Raw genomic sequence first — 14,472 nt, 5'->3', positions numbered from 1 at the left:
CAGTATTTGATAAATGGATCAAAAGGATAAGTGGATCCAGTGAATACATTAATTGCTCTACCACCATCTTCCCCTTAAATCAGAGGAAGTCTGCTCCCCCACGCCCGTTTGCTGAAAAAACTTCCTAGAGAGAAGATAGGCAGAGGTCTCATCCAGTAACTTCAAACAAATACAGTGAACCTGTGGCCCTTCAGTTGTTGTTGGACAAGAGCTCCCATCATCTCTCGCCATTGGCCACATTGGCTGGTACTGAAGTCCATCATCTGGAGGGCCACAAGTTCACCTTTCATTCTTGGTGTAAAACATACTTTTTCATATATGATAATGAGACGTATATACAAGTTCTTTGCCTGAAAGTTTTACAACTGAAAATTGGTAGCTATTGCATTTCTAGTTTGCACAGCTTACAAAGAGTTAATATTTTATATTTTTGCTGTTTTTATGTCATGGACCTATGGATCAAATTGTTAATTAATACAATTTTCCTTTCATTCATGGAAGAACTAGAATTTTATTAGCAGAGCATCATATAATTATTTTGTCTTAATTGATTACTCATTTCCAGATACTTAGCAACTCTCCCTTATGTTTATTTATTTATTTATTATTTGATTTATATCCCACCCTTCCTCCCAGCAGGAGCCCAGGGCGGCAAACAGAAGCGCTAAAAACACATCAAAACATCATAAAAACAGACCTTAAATTACACCAAAACAAAACATCTTTAAAAACATTTTTTTAAAAAAGCTTTTAAAACATCTTTTAAAAAGGGTTAAAAACAATATTGTTTTAAAAATATATTAAAAAGCAATTCCAACACAGATACAGACTGTTGCTAAATAGACTATGTTGCTAAACAGAGGAAATTAGGGTTGCCCCAGTAACAGAAAACAAAGCAAACACCGTTCTTAATTGCATGGTAGAACCAGAAGCAAAAGAATTGCTTCTTAATAGGGTGGTTAAAACAAAAAGAGTTTGCAAAGAACTTGAAAAGGATATCTCTAAACTGGGTGAATGGGCAGTGAAATGCTAAACGGAAACATGGGGGGGAAGACAATATTGAACCAGCAAACAGCTTCGCTGTAATAAATACCTGTCGCCCTTCTGCCTCTCGAGAACTGCCGTCCCCGCTAACACCACCTCCTCTTTCTTTGTGGTGTCGATAATGATAATGTTGTTTCTATTTAATTTAATTTTTGTATCTTGTATTGTTTATATTGTATATTACTGTATTTTTATACCTGTGTTTATTTTTCTTGTAAGCCGCCTTGAAGACCAAAGGGTATAAATAAAATTTAATAATAATAATTCAATGAAAGCAATGTTAAGGTGATGCACATTGGAGCAAAAAATTCTAAATTTCACATATACACTCATGGGGTCTTAACTGGTGGTGAGTGACCAGGAAGGCGACCTTGGGGTCATAGTGGAGAGCTTGATGAAGATGTCAACTCAGTATGTGGCAACAGTGAAAAAAAGGCAAATTACATGCTAGGAGCCGTTAGGAAAGAAATGGAAAAAACCCCTGTAATAATCATATTTATCTGCTGAGACAAAAAAAGCCCCACAAGCAGTTCTACTCCACTCTGGCAGAAAAAAATGCAGCAAAAACCAACGAACAGAAAATATTTGCTGCCCTTTCAGGAAACTCGCAAACCAACTGCCTGAGGTGGCTGCCTCACTTTGCTTAATAATGTGCAGGGACAGTTCCAGTTGCACCTTTACAGATGAACGTATTTATTATGGCATAGGCATGTGTGTCAGCAGCAGTTGGAAGATTAGGACGTTTCTGGAAGCAAAAAGGAAAGGCATTTAGGGCCAAACTAGAGCTAACATATCTGGGGTTGGGGGAGAGAGATTGGGACCACTGGGTCAGAGGAGGGTGGTGTTAGTGTTAATCCTTTCTTACCATGCTGTTGTTCCCCTGAAGATCACTACTTCCCTGTTTGTTGCAAGAGGGATCATACTGGGTCATACCATTGTTACACCATTATTACATTTAGGAGAGAACATTTCCCTACTATTTTTTATGGCATATATGTGTTTCTGGGTGGGTGGGGGGAATGTGTCCTCCTGGCATTCTCACTCTGTTAAATGCCCTGCTGCAATGCTCCTAAGGGTTTGTGGAGCAATTTGTTTTATTGAGGGCCAGAATCCTGCAGTGGACCAAGATCCCGCATCCAAAGGGACCACTGGCAAGTTCCATGGCCAACTGGGCTATTCCCTATACCATCCTATACCCCTTGCTTCTGTGGTCATGGTGGGCGGAAGGGCAGATTTGCTCCCAAGGTCCCATGTGAAATTCTTGCAGGGCGAGTGCTGTGTAACTCATTCAGCGATAAGGTATCAAACTGAAGTCATTTTTTCACTTTTGCAAGTCGTTGCTAGGAACGCCGCTTCCTTTGTGGTAGTGAGAAAGGGTGGCGCGTTAACGGCACATTCAAAAGAATGTAAGAAGTACAATAAAATGAAGAAAATGAATGGGTGTAAAAAATGATTAGCCAGCAGGACAGGTCTGAACAAAGAAGGAAGGCACACCTACGCTCATGTCTATTGATGTCTAAAATAAGGAGATACGCCTGGTTACCAGTAAGGGGAAAACGCTTCAAACATCAGCATAGGAAAACAAACAGAACACTTCTGGTCTAGGCTGGATATTGATTTCCTCCTAGTTCAATAAGGAGGGCTTGGGAGAAGGTGTGGAAAAGCACAAGCTTTGCATGCAAAAGGTTCCAGGTTCAGCCTCCCGTTAAAGGGATCTCATGTAGAGTTTCATTACATGACTTGCTATCCTAGAGAGCTGCTGCCAGTCAGAGCAGACAAACTGGATTAGTTGGATGAATGGTTTGGCTCAATATAAAGCAGCCTCATGTGTGCAGATAGGTATTTTTTTAATAAATAGATTTCTTTTGTTTTGCTTTTCTCCAGGTGCATGATTTAATGATATGAAGCAAAGTATGAATATGCAGAGTAGGCAGGGTACAGTTGATCAGTCAACACAAGGCTAGCGGCCTCTTGTGCATCCTACACAAGTTCTATAGTGTACCTGCTTCCCCCTCTGCTGTGGTCAGGTAGGATCCGCACGGTCATGTGCAAGGAGTCAGTGGCATGGCACAGCTGAGCACCACACCAGCACCATTCTAGCTCCCATGAGGTGCAATGGCATGGGATGCAGCTTTGTTAAGTTTTTATTATTTTATTAAGTCCCCTTTCAGTTATGTTTTCTGAACAGAGGGTAATGGGGGGCAACAGCTGCCAAGCGGCAGGGGCAACTTAGAAATGCAAACCCTCTGGGCAGCAGTTACCTACAACACTATGGTATAGTTCTGGTATTGTGCATACATCACCAAGTGGTCATATATAATTCATCACAGGAATGCTGTTTTTGCAGCACTGCAGCTTGCATGAGGTTGCATGCACATGTCAGTTTGGATTCCTGAAGAAGACTTCAATGTGGTGGCAAACCCAGATTTACTACCAAGTATTCACTCCGTGGTACAGAGTGGTAAGCGGCGGTAATGCAGCTGAAGCTCTGCTCACCGCCGGAGTTCGATTCCAATGGAAGGAGGAAGTCGAATCTCCGGTAAAAGGGGTCGAGGTCCACTCAGCCTTCCATCCATCCGTGGTCGGTAAAATGAGTACCCTGCATATGCTGGGGGGTAAAGAAAGGCCGGGGAAGGAACTGGCAATCCCACCCCACATATACGGTCTGCCTAGTAAATGTCTCAAGACGTCACCCTAAGAGTCGGAAACGTCTTGCACTATAAGTGCAGGGACACCTTTACCTTTTTATTCACTCAACAGGATGCAGTAGACTCCCAGCTCCTTAGTGAGTTTTATCAATGTGAACAATTTTTTTGCAAACATACTTGTTGCATTCACACAACATATTTTTAGGTGTTACAGGAAACAACTAAGATGTGTACCAAAAATGGAATTTGTGAGGGCCAAACTAGAGGTGGTATGGTAGATCTTTGCAGATTCTACAAATCTAGATCTACTATGTGTTTTTTTTTTAAAAGCAGCAAGGAGGGGGTTAAATTGGGCCTGAAGTGCTGGGGTGGAGTCTTAAATCATATTCCCTTGCCATTTTTTCTTGATTGAAATGGTCCCCTTCCGTGAAGCAACTTTGTGCTCTGCATGGCAAACTTGCAGGCATCATACAACAGCAGCTTCAAGGGGCAATTTCAATTGGGAAATGGCAGTAGTGGAAAAGGATTACATCTTCCTTCTCCCAGATCTGATCCTCCTCAAAAGGCTGCTTTGATCATTTTTAAAAAGTAAAGATCCTACTCGCAGTCTTCCGTGCCACATCTGACCCTGACGTAGCCCTTATAGTCCCTGGATAGAGCATTAAATGGTCATCTGTTTGTTTCCAGGCAGATACAATTCATGTTGGTGAATAAAGCCAACTGATTACATGAATCCAACAGAAAGGTAAAAGGTAGCCTTTCTTTAACTGCTGCACTAAATGTGCAGTCATTCCTTTTGCAGTGGCCAAAAGAGAGACTACTGCGCCACATGAGTCAGTGGTCTCGCCCAGTATGACAATAAAGGAAAAACTTGGCATGCAGTTTCCCCATAGGCAATGTAACAATTATGTACTTGAGTTTACAATCTGGCTTTGAAGTACTGGACTATTCTTTGGCTTTGTGATAAACCACTTTCTCATAGCACAATAGATCTTCGTCATCGAACAATGCCCTCACCCCCATGCTCACACAGCATCTGAGGTGCCATGGTACCCAGTGTGTAATATGAATGCAAATATTTTACAGATTGCTACTGTGCTTCTTTGTTTATTTGGAGACAGATACAATTCTGAGGTGCCATGGTACCCAGTGTGTAATATGAATGCAAATATGTTACAGATTGCTACTGTGTTTGCCCATTGCATCATCCCAGACTTGCCTATGCTCAAAGAGAAGGAAGATCCCTTCTGTCATTTAGCAGCGTCATTCAGAGGATGCACGCAGAGGAGCCCAGCCCAAATTCAAGGGAGCAAATTCAAAACTGGGCTCTTTGTGTAGCATCTGTTTAAGGATACATACACATGACATTTTACTCTAGAATCAATGGGAACTGAGTTCTTGTTTTTTGTACGTAGTCCACACACAGTCTAGACCTGTTGTGTATTTTTGGGCCCTGAACGTTTACTGACAATCTGGTTTCATTTTGAAAATAAAAACTCAGTGCAGATTGATTCTGCATTACCCCACCCACAGTGTGTCTGTTCAAAAACAGATGTAGGTGATCCCACCTACTCACTGACATAGTGAGTGGGCATATACCGATATTGCAAAGGGAGGGTGTAACGAAACCACTCGATGGGAACTGCTATTAATTGTGTTATGGGTTTGAATGCCTGGGAGTATGAGTGATGTAAGACTGCCAGGTGGGAGGGTGTGTGTGAATGAGAGTTCTAAGGGAGGTTTGAATAAAAAGACACTTGCTTTTGACAGTTTTGTTGTTGTTGGGATTTGAAGTGGAAGGAGGGAGGTTGCGTTGTGGGCTGGGTGGAAAAGGGTGGATTACATATTCATTAGAGGGGGGTAGGACCGTAGGGAAGATAGGGACTATACATCAATATACTGTTTAACATCTTGATTTGATTGATTGATTTTAATATTTCTACCCCGCCTTCCGGCCAAAAGGCCCTCAAGGCGGCTTACAAAAAATATAAAAATACACCAATAAAACATCAATAATATATCAATCTTGCATTTTAATAACATTATTTTGTTCATTTAAATTCCAGCATGTCTGCCTGGTCATGTGGTCCTATTCAGTTCCTATACCTACATCCTATTGTGCTAACATGGTACACCAGTGATCACCTTTTGGGTGGGAGAAAAGGTTGAAGGGCTGAAGTTTATGGTGCAGAGAACATATCTGACCCAGGCTGAGGCAAGTGTCCTGCTGGGTGGGGGTTTCCTGAACCAAGCATAAAGTGCCAGGAGACATAATCCCTGGTGAAGGGCGGGTTCGTGCCAGAAGGTTTTCATATCAAGTAACACCCTCTCCCCCCAAAAAATCTGGATGGCAGAATCTACAATCAATCTAGTTAGAAAGTTGAACATTGAGGATGAGCATGAACAATTCTGTATTAAGAAAAACTACATTTTTTGTGCTACAAATGGGAAGTTTGTAACACACAGCCATAATTATAGCAAATTGTTATGATTACAGCAAACATAGCTAGTGTTGGCCATAGTCATTATCTAGAACAGGGCATCTCTTTAGGGATCATCTCTTTTGCTGCAGCATGAGATATAAGGGATTTTAGTTTCCCATTTCTGCCATGATGCTCTAAAAATGTGTTAATTAGGGATTTTAGAAAGACCAATAACCTTCTTCATGACACACCTTTTAATACAAATGAGTGTCTTTGTGTTGCAGAAGAGTATTTCCTTTATTTATCTTCCGGAAAAACTCTCCACATGAAAAATGGGGAAGTAAATATCAAGAAAGGAGCATTATGGTGTGCCTTTTGCAATTTAGCTTCCTGAATCAAGAAGTGAATTTATGCACAATCATCACCTCCTACACTTTTCTGCATCCGTTCTTTGTGAGTTGAGTGTGCAGGGTTCTGTTCACGTTCAGACTAAAAAACGCACAGAGAAATGTAGAGACAAATGTTCTGTTGCTGTGGAGAACCAGGGAGGAATCAGTCAATAACAGGCAAATGGCATGTGGGAGTGGCCTGGAGAAAGGAATGAATAGATGAATAAACAGCTGTCATCTGCTGAGCCAGGTCTTGGGGTGGAGCACACAATGGGCCAGTTAGACCAGGGCAGGGAAACTTCAGATTCAGGGGCCATATATCACTTTTTTTCATTTATTTATTTAGAAGTTTTGAAAAACATATATATTCATCAACAATCTAAACAATACTACTTTACCCCCCCCTCTTCCCACCTATGCAACATCTTCCATTTTCCATTGATATACACAGTTATAAAGTCTAGAGAATGTTAACTTAGCCATAGTTTTTTAAAAGGAGTTGGTACTTGACCCGTTCTTTCATCTTTTGCAGAGAAGAATATGAAGGGCCACCAGTCCTCTTCAAAAGCCTCTTTGTTTTTTCTCTTTCCTTTTGCTAATCTTAATTTGATAGTCAATTTTTCTAATAGGGCAATTTCCCACACCTTTAGATGCCATCTGTCCAACGTGAGACCTTCCAGAGTTTTCCAGACCCGTGCAATCACCGTTCTGGCAGCCACCAACAAGAAGCCAACCAATTTTTAATAACGTAAATTCTGATTTCCCTCTGTAAAAATGTTTAGTAAAGCCAGTTCTGCTGCAAAGATTTTTTGACCAGTTACTCTTTGAATTTCTGTATGTATGCGAGACCAAAATTTGGCTATGTTATCACATTCCCACCACATATGCATAAACGAGCCATGTTCCCCACATTCACGCCAGCAGGAGGGGTCCCCCGAATTAGTGATTCATGCTAAACGTGCAGGAGTCATGTACCATTTTTGAACAATTTTTAAAGCCATTTCCCTGAAATAAATAAAGGCCACTGATTTAAATGGGAATTTTAACCACATGCCCGTCCAGATCTCATTTTCTATTTTACAACTCAATTCAGTTCCCCATATTTCTTTAAGTATTTGATTACTGCCCATATCCTTTCCCAATAAAAACTTGTATAAGGAGGAGTCTAGACCTTTTTCAGTATTGCCTGCATTCAGTATTAATTTTTCTCCTTGTTAGTTCTTTTGTTCCGAGTTATAATGTAATTTTTCCTTATAAAAGTACTGATTTGGTACCATGTCAACCAAGAAATGCCCATATCCCTCAACTTCCTGTGCCAGGTATCTCGAGGTATGGGATTATTGTTCACATAAAAATCCTTTAATCTAAAAATATTTTTAATTAACTCTTTATCATCTATTAATCTTTCTTTCTTATAGAAATCTGGATGATTACAGAGAGGAATCAAGGGAGAAAGACCTGGTAAAAACAGCTCCTTTCTATACCAGTGTCATTGCTGTATGTTCTAATTTTATACTTATTTTTACTTCTCTTTTAATATATGGTGGCCCTTTAGGATTATTACGACATAATAGATATCTTTCAATTTGGACCCAATGTCTTTCTGTTTTAAGATCTAAAAATGAAATCATATGCCTAATCCGATAGGCCTCATAGTATAAAAGGAAATTAGGGATTCCCCATCCTCCCTCTTGATTCCCTCTGTACCTAAGGTTTTTGGCGGTTGTTTTTTTTGAAGCATATATAAATTGTTCTAATTTCCTTTGCCAAAATATTATCTTACTCTTTCTTATTTGAGTGGGTGAAACATAAAACAAATATGTGAATTTTGGAAGCAACATCATCTTTACTAGTGTTATTCTGCTGGAAAGGGACAACTTCAGTTTACTCCATACTGAAATATACGCTTCCATATAGGAACATAATTTATTATGTATGATTTTTTTCCAGTTTTTGGATACTGTTCCCCTAAATATCTAAAGGAGGTTTGTACTAGCGGAACTCCCAGCTTTTGAGAGAAATATAGCTGGTGGTTTGGTGGTATATTGATACAAAGGAAATCTGATTTTTAAAAATTTATTGTTAATCCTGTTGCCTCCCCAAACATTTGTAATTCTTTTTGAATATGCGGTAAAGCTTCTATAGGGTTTGTTACCATGAGTATGATATCAACTGGACATAAACTTATTAAATGCTCTTCCTTCTCCACCTGAACTCCATGAATTTCCCTGTTAGTTTTGAGCCTGTTGGCTAAAAAATCCATCACTAAGGTAAATAATAGAGGGGATAATGGGCACCCTTGTTTAGTCCCTGCTTTAACCTGTATCTGCCTTGATTTGGTTCCATTAAATTTTATTATAGCTGTTGATTGTGTATATATGCTTTCCATAACTTTGATATATTAAGGGCCAAATTTAAAATTCTCTAATGATTTTAATAAAAAATTCCAGTTGATGCTATCAAAGGCCTTATAAATGTCTAAAGCCAATAAAGCAATGGGAATCATTTATTTTACTCAATTTCATTATACTAAACAAACGTCTCACTGGATCTGCTATGTATCTACCCAGAATAAATCCATATTGGTCTGGATGAACTAATTTGGAGATGACCAGTTTTAGATGATTTGCCATGACCGATGCAAAGATCTTATAATCCATATTTAAAAGTGATAATGGCCCATATGAGTCTGGGGAGGTTGGTGTTTTGCCTGGTTTCAATAACAAGGTTATATGTGCAGTACTCCATGGCGGGGGCATACAAGCGCCTGTTAGAATTGTGTTAAATAGCCTTGTAAGATGTGGGATCAGTGTATCTTTATATAGTTTATAGAAATTTCCTGTGAACCCATCAGGGCCAGGAGCTTTGTTTACTTTAAGAGCCATAATGGTCGCTTTAACTTCTTCTTCTGAAATCAGTGCATCGAGACTTTATCTCTCTGAAACAGATAGTTGTTGGCATGAGAGTCCCTAGCTGGTATTCCCTTAGCTGTTGTTCCCACACAATGGGCCAGTTGGACCAGGGCGGGGAAAGCTCAGACTCAGGGGCCATATGCTGCTTTCTAGGTCCATCTGGCTGTTCAGGCTCTCCCTGGGCCATTCCCCCTCACCGGGCCGCGTTCCTCATCAGTCCTGCTCCGCACTCTGCTTGAGTGTTTTTGCCTGGCTAGAATGTATCCTTGAACTTGCTTACCTGCATGGAGGATGGAGACAGGTAGGTGTATTGAAATCTCTGGTTTTTGCATGCCTGGGTTGTTGCTACCTGCTGCAGTGTAGCAACCCTGCTGGAAAGCTGGAACTGCCACTATGATTGAAATAGGCAGGGAACATGGTATTTGAAACGATGGACCCTGAAATGCTAGGGAAAGGCTGAAAACCAACTCCCTGGCCATTTGTGGGTTCCATTTGACCCTTTTGACAAACTTACTGACTACATTTGGTTTTTATAAAAGAGGTTAAGAACAACCCTCCTGGGTCAGACCAATCTACTGCAGCATTCTGCTGTCACAGTGCCAACCAGATGCCTATGGGAAGCCCACAAGCAGGACATGTGCACAACAGCACTCTCTCCACCTGCAGTTCCCAGCAACTCATATTCAGAGGCATACCACCTCTGATAGTGGAGGTGGAACATAGCCATGATGGGTACTAGCCATTGTTTATCCTCTATGAATTTGTCTAATCCACTTTTAAAGCCATCCAAGTTGGTGGCCATCGCTACCTCTTGCAACCAACACAAGAGCTCAGTCCCATTACTTCAGAAGTCCTCTCTACTGAGGATTTAGCATAGCTTTAGCGTAAATAAGACCGAGAGAGGCCTAACAAGTTGCTTAGTAGGAATATTTTTATGCTGATATTTGAGAGCAGTATTAAAAGAGCCCCAAAGAATCAGAAAGGATGTATTCCCTGACTCATTGGAAGCTGCTTCCAGAAGCTTCTTGGTAGTTCAGACCAGGCCACCAACCCAAGCCTTTTTTTCCCCAATGGGAGGCCAACCAGCTGCCTTTGGAAACTAAGAAGCAGGGCATAGTAGCAATAGCTAGTCCCTGTTTGTCAGTCATGCTTGTAAGATAAGCCTATTTTCCATAAATATCTCTAATCCCTTTTTAGCTGTCTAAGCTAATGGCTTCCAGCCCATCCATTAGTGCAAGGATGGGGAACATGGATGCCTGGAGGGCATTTTTAAAATGTTTTTAATGTTGTTTTAATGTATTTTAAGGTCTGTTTCTTTGATGTTTTAAAGTGTTTTTAGCGTTTCTGTTTGCCACCCTGGGCTCCTGCTGGGAGGAAGGGTGGGATATAAATCAAATAATAAATAAATAAAATAAATAAAGGCAAGTGTGTGGCTGGCCCTTCAGATGAGTGCCTAGATTCCCAGCTTTTTTTTTTTTTTAAGTAAGTTTCTAGCATTTGTGGGACTCAAGACATCAGGCAAAACACATTGGTACTGGTCTCCTCAGTTTTGGGAGAAATTAGGCTGCACATGCTTTTTAGTGTTTTTAGCCAATGAATGAAGTCATACCAATGACTGGCATTAGCAAAGCAGATCTAGTCAATTATACAGAGAGAGGCTGAAGGGACACACACATTAACTAGGCTCTAGACAAGATTTTTATTTTGTTTTATGCTGGTCTTGCCTGGTGGAAGAAGTATTGCTGCTCCATAGAAAGCCGGTCTGATATCCAGGATGTTAGCACCAGTGGCGTCACTAGGGTTGGTGTCACCCAGTGCGGGGCCTGACGGCCGCACTGGCTGTCTGCCGGGATGCCCCGATCGGTGGCTCTGAGCTGGCGGCAGGCTGGCAAGGATGTTCCCCCGAGCCCCGCCCAGCCCCAGCCCACCGTGGGGAGGGGCTCGCCCACCCACTTGCCCGGATCCTGCCACATCGGGGCACGAAGGGAGCCGGCGGGCAGGCATCGGCCACGGGCGGAGCCTCCTCCCGACAGATCTCCTCCTCCTCCTCCTGGGACCGTTTCCCCTTCACACGTCCCTTGCTTCCTCTCTGGTCTGGGCTCTGGGTGCCTTTGCGTGGGTTTCGTGCACTCCTGGGTCCTGCGCCAGCCAGATGGGAGCCCCCACGGCGGCTCTAGGTGTCATCCCTCTCATGGTGTCACCCGGGTGCGGTCCGCACCTCCCGCACCCGCCTAGCGATGCCTCTGGTTAGTACAGCTGTGATGGGCAAGTAGTATGTCAACTCAAACACATGTTCATGATCTTCCTAGGGCAGGTCTTATTTCATAAAAATAATCTAATTGTTCCCCCTATTAACTTTGTACATTTTAAAAATTACTCTGCTAACATAGATAATCATAACTATGTCCCTATTGCTGAGAGAACTTGACTTACACCAATTCTGCAAAGTTAACCCAGTGTTGTTAGACCCATTGTGCTAGAAGGGGGAGCTGGAGTAGTGTACGATATCCCTAAAGTTTAATCCACTGTTGTTATCCTGGTGCATTGGTTTTAAAAAATTATTTTTGTGGGGATATAGTTGGGGTTTGTGTGTGAAGCTGATTATAGACTTAAGGGCAACAGAGAGTAAAGTGAAGTAAACAGAGAGAGTAAACAGAGAGAGGGAAAAAATGGGAGTTTCAGCAATGAGTGAGATGTTTTATGCCAGGTCTACCTACTGAGGAACAGCAGAGGGGTAGACCTAAAATACCAGTTTCTCAGAGGCTAGTTCTGTAGTGTATTGGTCCTCCTCGCTTGCCACACTAAGAACTGCCTAAATCTGTGCTTTTAGTTGCTGTTCCGCATCACAAGCACTACTAGTCCGTTGCGTGGCTTTCCCTCCACAAACCCTTTGTATTGAAGTTCTTGTTAGGTATGCATCCTGTGTGCGGACTTCCCCACTGTATTTTTCAATCTCTACCTAGCCAAGAGATGGTAGACCTGTTCTGAGGCTACTTATGTATGCTTATTTGGAGTGTTTGTCTGCAGGATTTCTTTCATTTGTATGTGTATACCCATGGTGGATCAGGCCCAGTGGCTGGATGTGGTTATCCAGGCCTATCCGACCTTCAGGATTGTCTCCTATTATACCCATCCCCAGACCACACCCCTGAGTAACCTTGTTCCACAAACGTTATTTATTTGATTTATATCCTCCCAGTGTGGTGTAGTGGTTAAGGTGTTGGACTATGACCTGGGAGACCAGGGTTCAAATCCCCACACAGCCATGAAGCTCATTGGGTGACCTTGGGCGAGTCACTGCCTCTCAACCTCAGAGGAAGGCAATGGTAAACCCCCACTGAATACCACTTACCACAGAAACCCTATTCATAGGGTTGCCATAAGTCGGAATCGACTTGAAGGCAGTCCATCATCATCCCACCCTTCCTCCCAGAAGGAGTCCAGGGCAGCAAACAGAAGCGCTAAAAACCTGTACACCACCCAGAGAGATTCAGCTATGGGGCAGTATATAAATAAATAAATAAAAACACTTTAAAAATCATAAAAACAGACCTTAAAATACATTAAAAAATCCAACATTAAAAACTTTTTTTAAAAGGGTTAAAAACATTAATAAAGAAACATATTAAGCAACTCTAACACAGACGCAGACTGGGATGGGTCTCAACTTAAAAGGCTTGTTGAAAGAGGAAAGTCTTCAAAAGGTGCCGAAAAGATAGCAGAGATGGCGCCTGCCTAATATTTAAGGGGAGGGAATTCCACAGGGTAGGTGCCGCCACATTAAAGGTCCATTTCCTATATTGTGAGGAACGAACCTCCTGATCAGATGGTATCTGCAGGAGTTCCTTACCTGCAGAGCGCAGTGATCGACTGGGTATATAAGGGGTAAGACAGTCTTTCAGGTATCCTGGCCCCAAGCTGTATAGGGCTTCTTACACCAAAACTAGAACCTTGAACTTGGCCCGGTAGTAAATGGGCAGCCAGTGCAATTCTTTCAGCAGCAGGGTGACAAGTTGGCAATACCCTGCCCCAGTGAGCAATCTCGCCACTGCATTTTGCACCAGCTGCAGCTTCCGGACCAATGTAGAGCTCATTACAGTGATCCACCCAGAGGTTACCAGTGCGTGGACAACAGTGGTCAGGCTATCCCGGTCCAGAAATGGCCACAGCTGTTTTCCCAGCTGCAGCTGGTAAAAGGCACTCCTAGCCATGGAGGTCACCTGGGCCACTAGTGACAAAGATCCAGGAGAACCCCCAGGCTACAGACCTGCTCTTTCAGAGGGAGTACAACCCCATCAAAAGCAGGCAACTGACCAATTATCCGAAGTTGGGAACCACTAGGCCACAGTGCCTCCATCTTGCTAGGATTCAGACTCAGTTTACTGGCCCTCATCCAGCCCACCACCAAGTCCAGGCAGCGGTTCAGGGCTTGCATGGCCTCTCCTGATTCAGATATTACAGAGAAATAGAGCTGGGTATCATCAGCACACTGCTGACACCTCGCCTCAAAGCTCCTGATGACTTCTTCCAAGGGCTTCATATAGATGTTAAACAGCATGGGGGACAAGATGGCACCCTGTGGCACCCCACAGCACAACTGCCAGGGGGCCAAAAGACAGTCACCCAATGCTATTCTCTGAGAGCGACCCTGGAGATAGGATTGGAACCACTGTAAAACAGTGCCTCCAATACCCATCTCACCAAGCCGGCCCAGAAGGATACCATGGTCAGTGGTATCAAAAGCCACTGAGAGATCAAGTAAGAATAACAGGGTCACACTCCGCCTGTCCTTCTCCTGATAAAGGTCATCCATCAGGGTGACCACGGCCGATTCAGTCCCATAACCAGGCCTGAACCCAGACTGGGATGGGTCAAGATAATCTGTTTCATCCAAGAGTACTTGCAATTGCTGCACCACAACCCTCTCAATCACCTTCTCTAAAAAGGGGGTATTTGCAACCGGTCGGTAGTTTTCACAAACCAATGGTTCCAGGGTGGGCATTTTCAAGAGTGGTTGGATCACTGTCTCCTTCAGGTGGCTGGAACCACTCCCTTC

The sequence above is a fragment of the Rhineura floridana genome, chromosome 6 (assembly GCF_030035675.1).
Source record: "Rhineura floridana isolate rRhiFlo1 chromosome 6, rRhiFlo1.hap2, whole genome shotgun sequence".
Classification (NCBI taxonomy): Eukaryota; Metazoa; Chordata; class Lepidosauria; order Squamata; family Rhineuridae; genus Rhineura; species Rhineura floridana.
Note: the sequence above shows the minus strand (reverse complement) of the source record.